The following is a 16,936-nucleotide window of genomic DNA, read 5'->3' as shown; positions in this document are numbered from 1 at the left end:
CGGCGGCCGCTCCCACTCACTAGTCTAGCTGCCGCATTCTGGATTAGTTGTAGTTTCCGGGTCACCTTCAAAGGTAGCCCCACATAGAGCGCATTGCAGTAGTCCGAGCGGGAGATAACCAGGGCATGCACCACTCTGGCAAGACAGTCTGTGGGCAGGTGGGATCTCAGCCTGCGTACCTGATGGAGCTGGTAGACAGCTGCCCTGGACACAGAATAGACCTGCGCCTCCATGAACAGCTGTGAGTCCAAAATGACTCCCAGGCTGCACACCTGGTCCTTCAGGGGCACAGTTACCCCATTCAGGACCAGGGAGTCCCCCACACCTGCTCCCTGTCCCCCCAAAACAGTACTTCTGTCTTGTCAGGATCCAGCCTGAATCTGTTAGCCGCCATAGATAGATTGGAAAGATAGGCAGCTATCAGCCAGGAAGAAGGAAAGTTTGGGCAGGAAGGAGAGGCAGTACTCTACAGGATCCAACCTTCCTCTTTCCAGGTTGGCTGTTCTGCTTCCTTTCAACATTCAGGCTTGGACAAGTGATATCTTTTCCACCTCTGAGAAATGTGCCTTTTCCATTAGCCCCCAAACCCTCATTTTTCACAGCGGCAGTGTGATGATTACTGTACAAACCTAACAGAGGGGGGGAAATAATCTCAATGCCAGAGGAGGTGGCCATTTCCCTCTTTCCTTTGTGAAGCTGCTCTTTAATCCAGAAGAGGAGAGCACAATTTCTCCAAAAGAAAACAAGCCAAATGCATTTTGACCACGTGGGACATGGCTTTATGGGAGTGAGTAGCGCCACTGTCATTTTATCCTTTTAGCAGGATCTACAAAGGGTGCTCATCACTTCACACATCCATTATTAAACTTAAAACATGTTTCTCTCTCTTTTTTCTGTTTTTTTTTGTTTTTTTTTACAGCTGCTTTTAAAGCAGTTCTAAAATTCTGCCAGGCATACAGACTGGTGCAGTGCTTTTTATCTTTAAAAAAAAATGTTTAGGGGCACTCTCATGTTGACTCAAGAAAACCACCATGTTATAGTTCAATTGGGGGAAATAAGTACGGTAAATGGACAAAAGTACAAAAATTCACAAAATGTTTTGGGGAATGCGTACCCTTGCACCTCCCCCTCCAGAAAAAAAAAGCACTGGGTGGATGGAAAGGAGGGCTTTGCAAGCCTCGCCCTCCCCATCTGATTCAAGGCTCGAACCAGTGCTTTAGAGCAACCTCATGCAAACTGGATTTATTTGTGGCTGACCTCACCCAGATCTGGACCCTAAAGTTCCAGTGCCTTAGCTATTGGGGACAGGGGTAGCCAGGTTTTCTGCCCCCAGTGAAGCCTCCAGAAGGACACCATTGAGGCTCCCAGCCTATGTGTAGGTGTATGTACAAATAATAATAATAATAATAATAATAATAATAATAATATCTTTATTGTCATTGCCCCCTTCGGGGACAACGAAATTACTTGCGAAATGCGCTTATATATATACAAATGTGTATATACAAAAGCCAAACTGGCTCTCTCACAGAATCTTTGAGTTGAAAGGGACCCAAGGGTCATCTAGTCCAACCCCCTGCAATGCAAGGATCTTACCTAAAGCATCCAGGACAGAGGGCCATCCAACCTCTGCACTGGCTCCCGGTGGAGTACAGGATCAGGTTTAAGGTGCTGGTTTTAACCTTTAAAGCCCTATACGGCCTAGGACCCTCGTACCTACAGGACCGCCTCTCCTGGTATGTCCCACGGAGGACCTTACGGTCTTCAAACAAAAACATCTTGGAGGTACTGGGCCACAGGGAGGTTAGGCTGGCCTCAGCCAGAGCCAGGGCTTTTTTGGCTGTGGCCCCAATCTGGTGGAACCCTCTGTCACAAGAGACTAGGGCCCTGCAGGACTTGACATCTTTCCACAGGGCCTGCAAGACGGAGCTGTTCTACCAGGCTTTTGGCTGAGGCACAGTCTGACCCCCTCCTTCTGTAATCTTCATAGAACTCTAGCCCAGTGGTTGCCATTAATTTGACTCTGAACTGATTTTAGAATGAATTGATTTTAGAATGTATTGATTGTGATTTAATGTAAACTATTGTTGTTAGTCGCTCTGAGCCCATCTTTGGCTGGGGAGGGCGGGATATAAATAAAATTTTATTATTATTATTATTTATTAAAAACCTCCAAAGAAGGAGAGTCCACAACCTCCCGAGGGAGACTGTTCCACTGTTGAACAGCTCTTACTTTCAGAAAGTTCTTCCTGGTTGTAACTTGAATCCATTGGTTCAGGTCCTCTGCTTCAGGAGCAGGAGAAAGCAAGCTCATTCCGCCTTCCATGTGACAGCCCTTCTGATATCTGAAAATGGCCATTGTATCTCCTCTCAGTTTCCTCTTTTCCAGGCTAAACATACCCAGCTCCTTCAAGCGCGCCTCGAAATGAAGACTAATTTTGCCCCTGCCTAGACTGATTTGGCCCCTTCATGGATCACTGCCTTGTTGTGGCGAAGGGGCTTGAATAACTGAAGCTATGAGCAATAATAATAATAATAATAATAAATTTTATTTATATCCCGCCCTCCCCAGCTGAAGCCGGGCTCAGGGCGGCTAACAACAATAAAACAGTACAAAAGTACAGCACAAACAACACTCTAAAATCATTCATTATAAAATTAATTAATTCAAGCCACTGGCAACCATTGGGCCAGAGCTCTGCGAAGATTGTCGAGGGAGGGAGTCAGGCTGTGCCCTGGCCAAAGGCCTGGTGGAACAGCTCTGTCTTGCAGGCCCTGCGGAAAGATGTCAAGTCCCGCAAGGCCCTGGTCTCTTGTGACAGAGCGTTCCACTAAGTTGGGGCCACAGCCGAAAAAGCCCTGGCTCTGGTTGAGAGCAGCCTAACTTCTCTGTGGCCTGGGGCCTTCAAGATGTTTTTATTTGAAGACCGTAAGTTTCTCTGTGGGGTATACCAGGAGAGGCGGTCCCGCAGGTACGAGGGTCCTAGGCCATATAGGGCTTTAAAGGTGCAGGGCCACCCAAGAGAGACAGGTCATAGCCGAGAGTTTAGACAAAATGTGATGCCCCTGGAGAAGGAACTGGCAATCCACTCCAGTATTTTGCCAAGAAAACTCCATGGACATTAAAAAGGAGAAGCTTTGAGAAGAAAGTGAGGGTTTCGAAGGGATTCTCTGGTTCATGGGGTCACAGAGACTCAAACATGACTAAGACGACTAAACAACAACAACAAAACTGGTTTGGGGACCTTGTATAGTCATGCATACGATGAACCCCGTTGGATCAGGTCCATAGCCCATCTAGTTCATCAAGTAGCTGTGATAGCTCTGCTCTTTCTCTACAGCCAGAGGAAGCAATGCTTCTGAATACCAGTGTCACGGTCCGGTTCACAGGCGATCAAAATCCTGGCTGGGGACGTCGGGACCGGGGGCAAGATGGCGGGGTGGGAGCAGGAACAGGAGTCCAGAAGCCAGGAGTCAGAAAGCCAAGAGTCCGAGGGTCAGGAAGCAAGGAGTCATGAAGTCAGTGGTCTGAGGATCAAGAAGCAAGGAGTCATGAAGCCAAGGGTCCGAGGATCAAGAAGCAAGGAGTCACGAAGTCAGGGGTCTGAGGATCAAGAAGCAAGGAGTCATGAAGCCAAGGGTCTGAGGATCAAGAAGCAAGGAGTCATGAAGCCAAGGGTCTGAGGATCAAGAAGCAAGGAGTCACGAAGTCAGGGGTCTGAGGATCAAGAAGCAAGGAGTCATGAAGCCAAGGGTCCGAGGATCAAGAAGCAAGGAGTCACGAAGTCAGGGGTCTGAGGATCAAGAAGCAAGGAGTCACGAAGTCAAGGGTCCGAGGACCGAGAAGCAAGGAGTCATGAAGCCAAGGGTCTGAGGATCAAGAAGCAAGGAGTCATGAAGCCAAGGGTCTGAGGATCAGGAAGCAAGGAGTCATGAAGTCAGTGGTCTGAGGATCAAGAAGCAAGGAGTCATGAAGCCAAGGGTCTGAGGATCAAGAAGCAAGGAGTCATGAAGCCAAGGGTCTGAGGATCAGGAAGCAAGGAGTCCATATATAAAAAAAAAAAAAGTCAAAACCTTTATTGCATTAGCAAACTGCCATAGCAAAATAAGACAATACAAAAAAGAAAAAAGACAAACTAGAGACAAGCAGCCCAGCAAAATTCAGGTGTTTTGGCTGGCGTAGTGACATTTAAGTTACCCGAAGACAATAATGCAAAGATATAATAGCCAGCGCCCAAAAACTAGTATGCGGGTATATATAAAGCACAAAATGGCCCCAGAACAGACTCAGCATATTGAGTTAAAAGTAATAAAAAGATTAAAACAGGTCCAGGTCTAGGGCACGCTACCCTGTCAGAGTAGCCCTGAGTTTCAGAGCCTGCACTATGAATATTGCCACCCCACGTGAGATTTGGGGATTTGCGTCCACAAGAAGCGATTTCAAACAGTCTTCCTTAGATGTAATGGTGGACGGGATCAAAAGGAGGAGCTTAGATCTTATTGGCTCATAAATAGGGCAGTAGAAAAAGAAATGTATGAAGTCCTCTACTTCATTCATTGTGCATGGACATAGACGCTGGGTAATAGGGGTCTTAGAATAAATCCCCTGCAGGAAGGCCGTGGGTATAGAATGGAAGCGGGCCATAGTAAACGCTCTTCTCAAGTTGGGCTCCGTCAGGTCTATCAAGTAGTTGGCAAGTGATCTTACCACTTTCACTTTAGGGAGCCACATGGAGAGGCGAGCTGAGGTGGACTGTGCCCGGTCCATGGCCTCGTCTCTTGTAAGAATCCAGGCCCGGATTTTATGTTTGTCCCAAGAGGACAGCGAGTCAAGATTTGGGAGAGAGTAGCGTGCAGTAATAGTCACCATGGCCTTGGACCATTTATTGCTTTGAGAACACGTTAAAAAGGCTTGCCTGGCTAGTAGGGGACCTGGGGCATTGATTAATTTACAATAAAAGCTAATAATTCTAATGTGGGCTCTCGCAACAATGGAGGGGAGGCCCAGTTCTGTTCTTAACTGTGCTGCAACCGAGCCCTTGGGGAGACCCAGTATCTTCCGTGCAAAAGAGTTTTGTAGAATCTCCAGCCGTTGTAGTGTTTTTAAATTCCACCCCCAGATTTCAACCCCATACAATAACATCGGGAGGACTTTGCTGATAAATGCTTTTCTGATTGGTGGAACCAGCTGGCCGCCTTTTGCATAGTAGAATTTCTCCAAGGCTTTGATGGTTCTGCGGGCAGCCAGGATGGTTGTATTTAGGTGAGCTGACCAGCTAAGCCCATGCTGAAAAATGATACCCAAATACTTGAATGCTGAACAATGTTCAATAGAATGGCCCTCAAAATTCCAGAGTGACTTCCGAGTTTTCATGCCAAAAGTAAGAATTTTGGTTTTGGCGAAATTAATTTTAAGGGAGTTGGTATCACAATATGTCATGAGCCCTCTGAGCATGTTGTTTAAGCCCAGCTTGGTTAATGACAGTATCACCATGTCGTCCGCATAGAGTAATATGGGGATCTTGAGCTGTTGTAAGGAGGGGGCAGGTTGATTTAGGGCCTTCATAGTTGTGACGATGTCATTGATATAGAAATTGAATAGAAAAGGGGCCAAGAGGCAGCCCTGTTTGACCCCTTTATTCAGAGGGAAAGAATCAGAAAGAGCTCCCAGAGGGCCGAATTTTACTCTGGCCGATATGTCATTATGAATTTCCATAAGAAGGAGGAGGAGTCTCTTATCTATGCTGGTATGACTAAGCTTCTGCCATAGCCTATCTCTGGGAATGGAGTCAAAGGCGGAGGTCAGGTCCACAAAAGCCGCGTGTAGTTTGCAGTTGAACCTGTTTAGGTATTTATCAATCAGGGTAAGTAGAACAAGACATTGGCCAGATGTGCTGTGACCTTTGCGGAAGCCAGCCTGTTCCGGATGGAATAGCTTTGTTTCTTCTGCCCACTCAATTAATTTCTCTAGCAAGAATCTAGAGTAAACCTTGTATGATGTGTCCAACAGGCTGATAGGTCGATAGTTGCGCGGATCTTGTGGGTCCCCCTTTTTATGTATTGGGATAACTATGCTCTGTTTCCAGTTAGGTGGAATCTTAAGAGTAGCATTAATGGTGGTAAAGAGAGATGCTAAGATAGGGGCCCACCACGACTGGTTCGATAAGAATACCTCAGGTGGTATCATATCCTCCCCCGGGGATTTATCCCCTGATAGCATGCTAATTAGTTGAATACATCTCTCTGGGGAGACTGGCTCCCAGGTGGGCAAGGCAGATGCTGGAAGGGTGGTGACTACATTTACGTCAGAATCTGAGGTGGAATACAGCTGAGCAAAGTGAGAGTGCCAGCTGGCTGCTGTGATGTTATTAACAATGAATGAGGGGGGTCTTAGACCTGCATTAATTAAATTCCAAAATTTCTTGTCGTCACGGGTTTTAATGGCCACTGACAGAGCCGACCAGCGTTCTTTCGCAAAGAGCAATTTCTTATGTTGGAGCAGCTTCTTATAGTATGAACGAAATTGGGCTAACTCCCTGATTTTGCTCTGAGTGCTGTCTGCTTTCATGTCTGACTGGAGAAATCTAAGCCTACTTCTGCACTGTTTGCATTCTTGGTCGAACCAGGTTTGATTCTTCCAGGATAGAATCGCACGGGAAGGTTTCGTAAGCGAAGGGAGCAAGTAGACTAGAATTTGCTGGAAATTTGAGAAATGATTCACATTCGTTGTTAACAGCTGAGCTTTCAGGGCTAGGATCTCAGGGGAATTTAGGAGGACTTTTATGTCTTGCTCCAGGTAGATGTCCCACTTCTTGCGTCCGGGGGCAAGGGTCGATGGATCCTGGGGGTGTGGTGAGCTGGGAGGCCCCAGCTGTGTGTGGTGAAAGGAGATGGCAATTGGAAGGTGGTCACTTTCGGTTCTGTTGAACACATTGAAACAGTATGCCTCATCATTAAATGCTGAGGAGGACCAGATGTAATCTATAACACTTGCCCCTCTAGATCCTAGAAAAGTATAGTATCCCCCGGACCAGTCTTTGGGTGTGCCGTGCAAGCTGTGCAGCCCGCAGTTTATAGTGAACTCCAGCAGTATGATACCAGCCCTATTAATGGTCTTGTCCTGTGAATTCCACGTAGGAAACCACTCCTCTTCTATGAATAATTGCGACTTATCGGTGAATAAGCTTATATCTGCTCCGATTCTGGCATTGAAGTCCCCCATTATAAGGATCTCTGACTTTGGAAATTCAGCCCCAGATTTATCTAGAATAAATCTTAAATCCTCCCAAAGCTGATTTGAGTGAGAGGAGGAGTAGGTAGATGGATTGTACAAGTTTACACATATGAATTCCCCAAGCGAGCTGTTAGTGATGTGCAAAGTTTGAATGTAATTACTCTCTAACCAAAAGATAGGAGAGATATTAAGCTGAAGCTCCTGCGAAACAAATGTTACCAGGCCTCCACTAGGGCGCCCATACAAGTGTGTTTTGGTCGCAGGAATCACAAAGGCGTCATAGCCCGGTAGGGATGGGGGGGGTGAAGATTCTAAGCACCAGGTCTCTTGTATACCCATAATCTGGAATTTCGCTAAAAACTCTTTCATACCCCCGTCATCCTGTTTGGACGTCCATCCTGCCACATTCCAGGATAGCACATTAAAGCAATTTGAGGAGGGACTAAGTGCTAGTCAATTGCTCTGGTTGCTGGTGGGAAGGACATTGCCAGGGGTCTGAGACAGCTCCAGGCGAGGTACTACCGAAGGTATCGAAGGGGTGGTGAGTTGATTGATGTGACCAGCAGGGTCTTCAGTAAAACCTAAGTTGTCTCTTTGCACAGTGGGTTCCTTAACGTTTATATATTGGCTTGAAAAGGTTGCGGATAAATGAGGTTCTACCAAAAGAGGTTGACTGGCAAAGGACGGGGATATAGAGTCATTTGACTGGACCGCACTGAATGAAGACTCCAGGTCAGGCATAGAAGAATAGGACATTGACAGATTACCAGGATGAGGTGTGTTTGGCGCGTTACTCTTTAAGGCGGAGGACGAGGTAGTTGATTGCAGATCTATTAGTAGAGGTGAAGGGGGTCTGCGTTGCGACGGTGTATGAGGAGCTTCCGCCAGGCAGACTGCCAAATCATCCGTTATTGGAGTCCCAGTATTTGGCAGGGGTTTCTGGGGTGTTAGCCCCTTCATAACTGGTTTCCTTTGATTTAATAGGTTGCTATGTCCAGGATTTGAGGAGATTTTCTCTTGAAGTACATGTGTAAGATGCTGCTTGAGTGTATCAAGCCTGTTTATAACTTCCTGCTGTTCTACTAATGGCAACTCGCCATAGGATGAAATAAGGTCCCTCTCCTCTGAGATATCCAGATGGCTGGGCCCGCTTTGGTCATGCTTCTTTGTTGCTGGAGTAGATAAACCAGGAAGCTTGGGCTGAGAGGGAGGGTGAGGTTCCCGGGTGGACAACTTGAGTTTCAAGACTGAGTCGCGCCTGTCTGGCGGGCAGCTACCTTTTTGTACGGTGCTGCGGAAGAGAGGTTTAATCCTGGTGTCATTAAAGACTCTTGTTGGGAAGATGCCCCAGGTGGCCAGAAACGCTTTACGCCTAACCAGTATGGAGGGAATTTTTGGAGACTGGAAGGAGAGCAATACTTTTTGGAGCCGATGGTGGTAGTTTAAAAGTTTCACTGTACTGAGGTCTATTAGCGGAGGCCAAATCTGAAGGAGTTGCCTCAGATGATCTTTGACATCTCTCGAATTATTCCACCTTGGGGACCTGGGGTCCCTACTGTGTATAGTTAGACATATTTTGTTTGGTTGTAAAATCAGAGATTGAGAGTCCAATTGAGTTTTTAGGAGGTGACCACCAGTACCACTTTCATGTCTAATAAGGGAGGTATACCTCTGTCCCTTTAAATCCCTCGGAGGCAGAGTGTGGTTGAGCTGGAGCTCTAGCAAATGGGCCTCAAGCTTTTGGTGGAGATTATCCACCTGCATGGAGATCCCATTTGTGCTCTTAAAGATGCAGCGCAGGGTCCTGGTTATTAATTGGAAATGATCGAATCCCATGCCATCGCCGAGGGCCAACTCGGGCTCCCCCTTCGAGGTGGCTCTCACCTCTTTGTCATTATCGTTGGCATTATTCGTTGTCTTCGAGTTCACTCCCTCCACTTCTATATCGGCTGCGAGGTCAATTAAAGGATTAAAACGATTGTGAGTTTCAACCATGTAGCTAACTTCAGAAAGCCAAGAGTCCGAGGGTCAGGAAGCAAGGAGTCATGAAGTCAGTGGTCTGAGGATCAAGAAGCAAGGAGTCATGAAGCCAAGGGTCCGAGGATCAAGAAGCAAGGAGTCACGAAGTCAGGGGTCTGAGGATCAAGAAGCAAGGAGTCATGAAGCCAAGGGTCTGAGGATCAAGAAGCAAGGAGTCATGAAGCCAAGGGTCTGAGGATCAGGAAGCAAGGAGTCATGAAGCCAAGGGTCTGAGGATCAGGAAGCAAGGAGTCATGAAGCCAAGGGTCTGAGGATCAGGAAGCAAGGAGTCAAACGCAGCGAGGCAGGGAACGTGTTGCTGTGGCAAAAAGCCAAAGGGAAAATGCTGACCTTATATCCCTTCCTGGCTCTTGCCACCAGGTGCTGTGAGTTACCAATCGGCCTCACCTGTGTGGCCATGCCTTGCCTCTCCAGAACAAACTTAGGACCTGGCTCCTGCATGCACAACCAGTTACTGGAGAGGAGAGTGCTGTTGTGCTCAGATCCTTGCAGATTTCTCACAGGCAGCTGGTTGGCCATTGTAAGAACAGGATGCTGGACTAGATGGGCCTGATTCAGATGGGCTTGCCTGTCTCTGACACAAGCCCCTAAGTTGGGAATGGCAGTGACTCGGTGGCAAAGCATCACCTCGTATGCAGAAGGTCCCAGGTTCAATACTTGACATCTCTAGTTAGGGCTGGGAGAGACTCCTGTCTGCAGCCATGAAGCGCAGCTGCCAGTTAGTGCTGGGAATACTGAGTTAGATGGAACAACGTGTCTGACTCAGTAAAAGAAAAAGCAGCTTTCTATGTACCTTCCTATAACAGTTATGTCCAAGTGCCACAAGGTGGCAGAGACATTCCATTGAGAAGAGAAACCAACTGCTGAACTAGGGGCTATGGTGCTGTGTTACAACGAAAGCTGCCATCGCACATAGAATTATAGAACTGTAGAGTTGGCTCTACAATTTGGGGACAGCATGCAGGACTAGATGGGCCTTTGGACTGAGCCAGCAGGACTCTCCTCAGGTTCGTATGGGACAAAGTTTACCTGTGAATACCAGTTTGTGGAAACTGAAGGAGGGCAGAGGGCTGTTGTGCTCAGAGGAAATGGAGTCTGGCTTTGCACCTTAATGTTTCAGATATGTTGGGGTCCATGTGGGCTTCCCATGGCCAGAGGCAGAGCTAGTCTGCGGGGGTGGGGCTACCGCCCCAGGGGGGTGCTGCAGCGATGTCACCCCCCCCCCCAGGGATGACACCCAGGTTGGACCGCACCCACCGCACCCCCTTCCTCCACCAGTTCCCATGACCATCAGTGGGAAGGAAGCTACTGAACTAGATGGGCCTTTGCTCTGGTCCAGCAGAGTTTTTCTTACGTTCTTATCTATCTTATCTTTTCTTACATTCTTATCTAAGGCAGTCTCACCTGCCTTAGTGTGAGAAGTTGCACTTTTAATAGCTGTGTAGAAGACTTAAACCAGCATATCTCCGCCTCCTTATTCTTTAGCGATCACTCGTAGCCTAGTAAGATTGTCTTCCACGAACACGGACTTAATAATGAGTCCATAAGTGACTGTGGAGGCCAGTTCTGGATCCACACGTCCTTCCACAGTGGGGACATTGGTTTCTGGGCAGGAGTTGATCATGGTGAGGGTTTGCCAAGCATGCCTTCCTCTTAGCACCTTTTCCCCTTGCGTCCTGAGTTCGAGTGTCTTCAAAGCCCATGACACCTTTGGTATGGGCTGTTATCCAACTGGAGCGCTCGCAGACCAGTGTTTCCCAATTGTCGGTGTTTATACTACATTTTTTTGGATTTGCCTTGAGAGAGTATTTAAACCTCTTTTGTTGACCACCAGCATTACGCTTTCCATTTTTATGTTCAGAGTAGAGTAGTTGTTTTGGAAGACGATCATCAGGCATCCGCACAACATGACCAGTCCAACGAAGCTGATGCTGAAGAAGCAGCATATATGATGGAATTTGCTCCCACCAGTGGTAGTGACAGCCACCAGTTAGGATGGCTTTCAGGGCCATCTTAACCATAGGCACCAGGGGTGCAGGGCACCCGGACGCCAGGCTCTCAGGAATGGCAGGCCAACAGTCCGGGGCCCGAGAGTTGGAGTCCAGGGAAACCCGCCCATCGGTCAGAGCGCCATGGCAGATTCTTCTACTGTGGGCAGCTCTGTGCCACAAGTTCCAGGGCGAGTGAGCCAGCCCTCCTGCATGCCTGGGATTGGCATAGGGCCGTGGAGAGGCTTGCCCAGCCACGCTGCTTACGCCACAAGGCGCCCGGCTTCACTCAGTTGCTGATGTCGACGCTGCGGGCTGGTTTCCCTGAGAAGAGATAAGCGTGGTGCCAGCCCCTTAAAAAAGGGAGTCAACAACTCTGGGGAACCTTTCAACTTTGGGATTCCTCCCCCCCCTAAAAAAAGGTCAGCAACTCTGGGCAACCAGGGTGGATCTTTGCACCCTGGCACCGCATATGCTTAAGATGGCCCTGATGGCTTTAAAAGAAGATTGGACAAATTGATAGAGGCACTCAGTGGCTACTAGACATGATAGCTACGCTCTGTCTCTTCTGTTGGAGAAAGTATGTCTCTGTTGGGAATCACAATTGGGAGATTGCTGGATTAAATGGGCCATTTGTCCAATCCAGCCATTGGGCACTTCCCATGCTTTTAACAGTGGGCTAAAGCAGGCATAGCTTGTATGACCCCAAATACTCAAGCATCCCATTTCAGCTTCACCACAGCTTTGTTCACCAAATCTATAGGATGATCAGCTGGGATTTTATCTAACATGCATCAGATACAGACACACAGGGCTCCCTCTCCACAGTAAAACATGAAATTGGGCTTTCCTGGTGATCTTAAGTATTCCACCTACCTGGCGCTTTCTCACGGATATACTGTGCTGCATTTTTTTTGTACATCTATTATTTTTATAGCATTGGTTTGTTTGATTTACAGTAAGCCCTCAGTTTAACGTGGGGATTATGTGCCTAAATCCAAAATCACATGTAGTAGTCAAAGCACATTGGGTGCCATGATGATAGGGATTGCCAAAGAGCTTTTTCTCAGATGCAGACCTACTTTTAATTTTTTAAAAATCCAAGTGCGTAAAGCTGAATGTGCACAAGTTTTTTTTAATGCTTTTTATTGAGTTTTCTGTAACATATACAAACAAAATAAATACTCTAGAGTTCAACCATCATATGTCTACTTATTTACTACACGCTCCATCGCGCACGGACTTCTGTCCCTCCCTTCATCCAGTTTTCATATTAAATTTTCTCTTTCCCAGGTTCTTGTTTACATTCTACACACATCACAATATTTATTTTAATCCTGCTACAGTCTTTAAACTTCTACAGTTATTACTGGAAGAATGGCAGATGAAAGTTATTGACTATATGGAGTTGGCAGAAATGACTGGCAGAATCAGAGACCAGGGAGAAGAGACGGTGAAGGAAGACTGGAGAAAATTCAAGGACTATTTACAGAAACATTATAAGATAATGAACGTTTGATGACATCGGATTGAGGGTGAATGGGTATTTGGGAAAAAGTGATCAGAGAAAGACTCAATATTTTGTCAGACTTAAGGAAATGCAACTACCTATTAGATTCTAAGAGTATTAGAAAATCAAAATATGATAGAGGGAAAGAATTTGCAGACAGAATATTTGATTTGGAATACAGAGAAGGAAGGTCTGGGGAAGTCGGAGAAACAAGTTAATGTAAAGAATACAAGGAGACAAAAATTGTTTTTTAAAATGTTTATTTTCTTTGTTGTATTTTGCTGTTTTGTGTTTGTGTGTTGCAGTATCCATTTTTTTGTTGTTTTCTCTTTTTTGTTGTGAGGTGTTGTCTTATGCCTGTTTGTAAAACTTAATAAAATATTATTATAAAAATAAAATAAAATAAAATAAACTTCTACAGTTATTACCTATATGCTCAACAAATTTACTCCATTCCTTTTTGAACTTTGTTTCTTCATGGTTACTGATCCTGTGGGTCAGTTTTGCTAATTCTACATATTGGACCATTTTTGTCTGCCACTCTATTAATGTTGGTATTTCCTGAGTTTTCCATTTTTGGGCTACTAAGATTCTGGTGGAGGTCGTAGCGTACATAAATAGTATATGGTGAATGCACACAAGTTAAATGCATGTCACTTGTGGGCTTACTGTATTTCGATAATATCTTGAGAGAGAGAGAGAGAGATTCTTTCTTCTTCACAGCCGATAAAACCCCATGAGTCTCGCCCACTCTTCCATCTTGCTGTCCTGGCCTGGGGGGGTCCCAGGTGTTCACCCTATTCCAGGGACTCTTGCAAAGGCATATTTGGAGATGCTGGGAGATTGAACTGGGTCTTCCTGTGTGCAGAGCTTGTGCTCTAGCACGCAGCGGCATCCCTCCTCCTTTCCCCTCACTACGCAATGTGGGAGTTTTGCCCAGGACGGAGATGAAGGATTTGGGCGCCGTGACACCGCCAGCCTCGTGGCGTCTGGCAGCCATTTCTGCCAAAATGTGCCTCAGGAAGACTAGCCATGTGAAGCCCAATTAATTAGGCCTCATCTTTAACTTGACGGCGCCAAGAAAGAGTCAGAGAGGGACAAAAGCATCAAGCTGCTGTCTCCTTCCCTCTTTTTCTTCTTCAGAACAACAAAGGCGGAAGACAAGAAGGCAGGATAATGAGTTGTCTGTGAAAGGGCCCAGGAAACAAAGACAGGGTTGAGGGTGGATGAGTTGGTTTTATTTTGACAGACGCCATCATGGGATCTACGTCTCGGCAGCCAAGCCGGCCTGCTCAGAACTGAGCTCTACAGTTCTGGAGAATCATAGAACTGTAGACTTGGAAGGGACACCCAGGGTCATCTAGTCCAACCCCCTGGATTGCGGGAAGGACTGCATAGGCCTCAGTTAAAATGGCACCGAGCCAGAAGTTGCCACCCTATGCTGTGCTGGTGGCGTTGGAGCTGCTACGTCAGGGCTAGGCCCAACACAAGCGTGTGGCAAAGATGGCAGCCCCTTGCTATGCTTTGTAGAGAAGCCAGCTGGACTGGCAGATGGATGTTGCTTCAACACCGGTGATGGTATAGCAACAGCATCCCGCACCACAACTGAGGCAGCAGGCCAGTTTCAGGGAGGGGCCCCCAGGTGAGGCCACGTGGCAACAGACGGGGAAGGGCCATAGCTTAGTTGTAGAGTAATAATAATAATAATTTATACCCCGCCCATCTGGCTGGGTTTCCCCAGCCACTCTGGGGGGCTTCTAACAGAATATAAAAAGCACGATAAAATTTCAGTCATTAAATACAGGGCTGCCTTCAGATATCTTCTAAAAGTCAGATAGTTGTTTATTTCCTTGACATCTGATGAGAGGGCGTTCCACAGGGCGGGCGCCACTACTGAGAAGACCCTCTGCCTGGTTCCCTGTTTAGGGAAGCTTTTAAGGTTTAATAGGTTATTGTATTTTACTATTCTGTTGGAAGCCGCCCAGAATGGCTGGAGAAACTCAGCCAGATGGGCGGGGTATAAATAAATTATTATTATTATTATTATTATTATTATTATTATTCCCCGTAACCCCACTTCTCGCAATGAGGGAACTGCCAGAAGGCCCTCAGAGCTGGACCTCAGTGTCCGGGCTGAATGATGGGGGTGGAGATGCCCTTCAGGTATACTTTGCAAGAGCTTTGCATGCAGAAAGTCAAAAGTTTGATTCCTGGTATCTCCAGGTAAGTCTGGGAAAAGACTCCTGAAACCCTGGAGAGCTGTGGCCAGATGATGTAGCACTTAATGTATGGATTATATACTAATTAATGGGCTCCTCCCAGGCCTGCAACTCTTGGGCTCCTCCCTTGAAGGCCTGGCTGAGAAGGAGCTGCACTGTTGCCCAGTGTACCACAAAGAGGAGTCCAGTGGCCGCCCACAGCTGAAAACTTGGTTTTTTTGTAGGAACACTTCCTGCAAGGCTCATGGGCTTAATGCACCATTTTGGCTTCCTGCAACTTGATTTATTTAGCATCCACAATATGCCGACATTGTACAAATCATGAAACTGACACAGGACTTTCCCTGAAGATTGGGGGTGGATCTGCACACAGGAAAAAACCTCTACAAATAAGTCTGAAATTAAATTGTTATAACAAAAGGGAGGAAAAAACCCTTTGTAAAAATTGCTTAGAAACTTTGTTTGCTCTCTGGCGCCATCTGGTGTTGCATGTTTATAATGTATTCAAGGCATTGTTTTTTTGACTAATGTAGCTGAGTCCTCAGTTAACATTAGACAGGCAAAACTGGAGTGTGCATTGTTCTCTTTCCTCTCGCCCAGGCCATGCCCTCATGGAAAGCAAAATAAAATAGGGTTTTTCCAGAGCAGTGTTTCTATAAACATGCAGTGCAGTTTTCTGGGTGAGTGGGGAAAGGCCAGCAGGCCCCAAACTATGAAGTCATGTGGTGCAATGGTTAAAGTGCCTGCAATGTCACTTAGTCTGTTGAAATTTTACTCATGGCGCCGAGCCCTGCAGAATATCACAGAATATCGGCACAGTTCTCATTAGACTTTCCCAACCAATGTTCCAGTGCTCCTCTTCCTTGAGGAATGAGCTTCCCAGATGTTGCCTTCACTCCATGACATTTTCCTTGCGCCAGAAATAGAAATGTTCCACTCCGTCCAAATTCCAGAGCGGACTGTAAAATCTGGAATGTTTCCCACAACCCTTTCTCTGTATTCTGTAAGGCTTAGAGAGTTTTATGAACATTATTATTGATTACATTTCTGTCCCACTTTTCCCTCCAAGGAGCTTGAAGTGGCTTACATACTTCTCTTCCTCCCCTTTTTTTATCCTCACACAACAACCCTGTAAGGTAGGTTAGGCTAAGTGTTGGTAACTGGGCCAAGGTCACCCAATGAGCTTCATGCCTGAGCATAGCTGTCAACTTACAGATTTGAAAATAAGGGACCAACAGCCAAAATAAGGGACCTGCAGCCTCACCTGTTCCAGGCACTCCAGTCTTCCTGTCCTCCTGCAGTCTGGTCAAACTCATGCTGGTAGCTTCGAGAACACTGTCCAACCAACTTTGAAACCAGAAGTTCAACTGAATAGAATCTGAATCACATCCACCACAAGGCCTATGCAGCCTCAACTTAAGATGGCTCCCCGGCCTGGCTTTGCACTGCAAAGTTTGCAGTAGCAACAAAATGCTGTCCAGTATTCAAAACCCCCCTCAGCTTGCATTAACAGTTACTCCATTCAGGACCAGGGAGTCCTCCATATCTGCCCGCCTCCTGTTCCCCCACAACTGTACTTCTGTCTTGTCAGGATTCAACCTCAATTTGTTAGCTGCCATCCATCCTCCAACCAGCTCCAGACACTCACACAGGACCTCCATGGAAGATGGAGCAAGCTTGGTTTCTACTGCTCCAAAGGGTAGGACCTGAACTGATGGGTTAAAATTACAAGAAAGGAGATTCCGACTCTTTCAGTGGACTGCCATCGGAACACGGAGGGAGGCAGGGGGGCTGTTGGGATACAGAGAGCCTCCGAAACTCCTGAGGAGCAGTTCCACTTCCAGCGGCGGGAAAAGCCACACCTCCAGTGGAGAAGAGAGGGAAGGGGCTTGAGGATGCTGCTGAGAGCCCCAGTGCCTCACCCAGTGGCATAGCGTGGGGGGTG

The sequence above is a fragment of the Podarcis tiliguerta genome, assembly GCF_965153285.1.
Source record: "Podarcis tiliguerta genome assembly, chromosome: 6".
Taxonomy (NCBI): domain Eukaryota; kingdom Metazoa; phylum Chordata; class Lepidosauria; order Squamata; family Lacertidae; genus Podarcis; species Podarcis tiliguerta.
The sequence above is the reverse complement of the archived record's forward strand: the minus strand, read 5'-3'. Positions refer to the sequence as shown.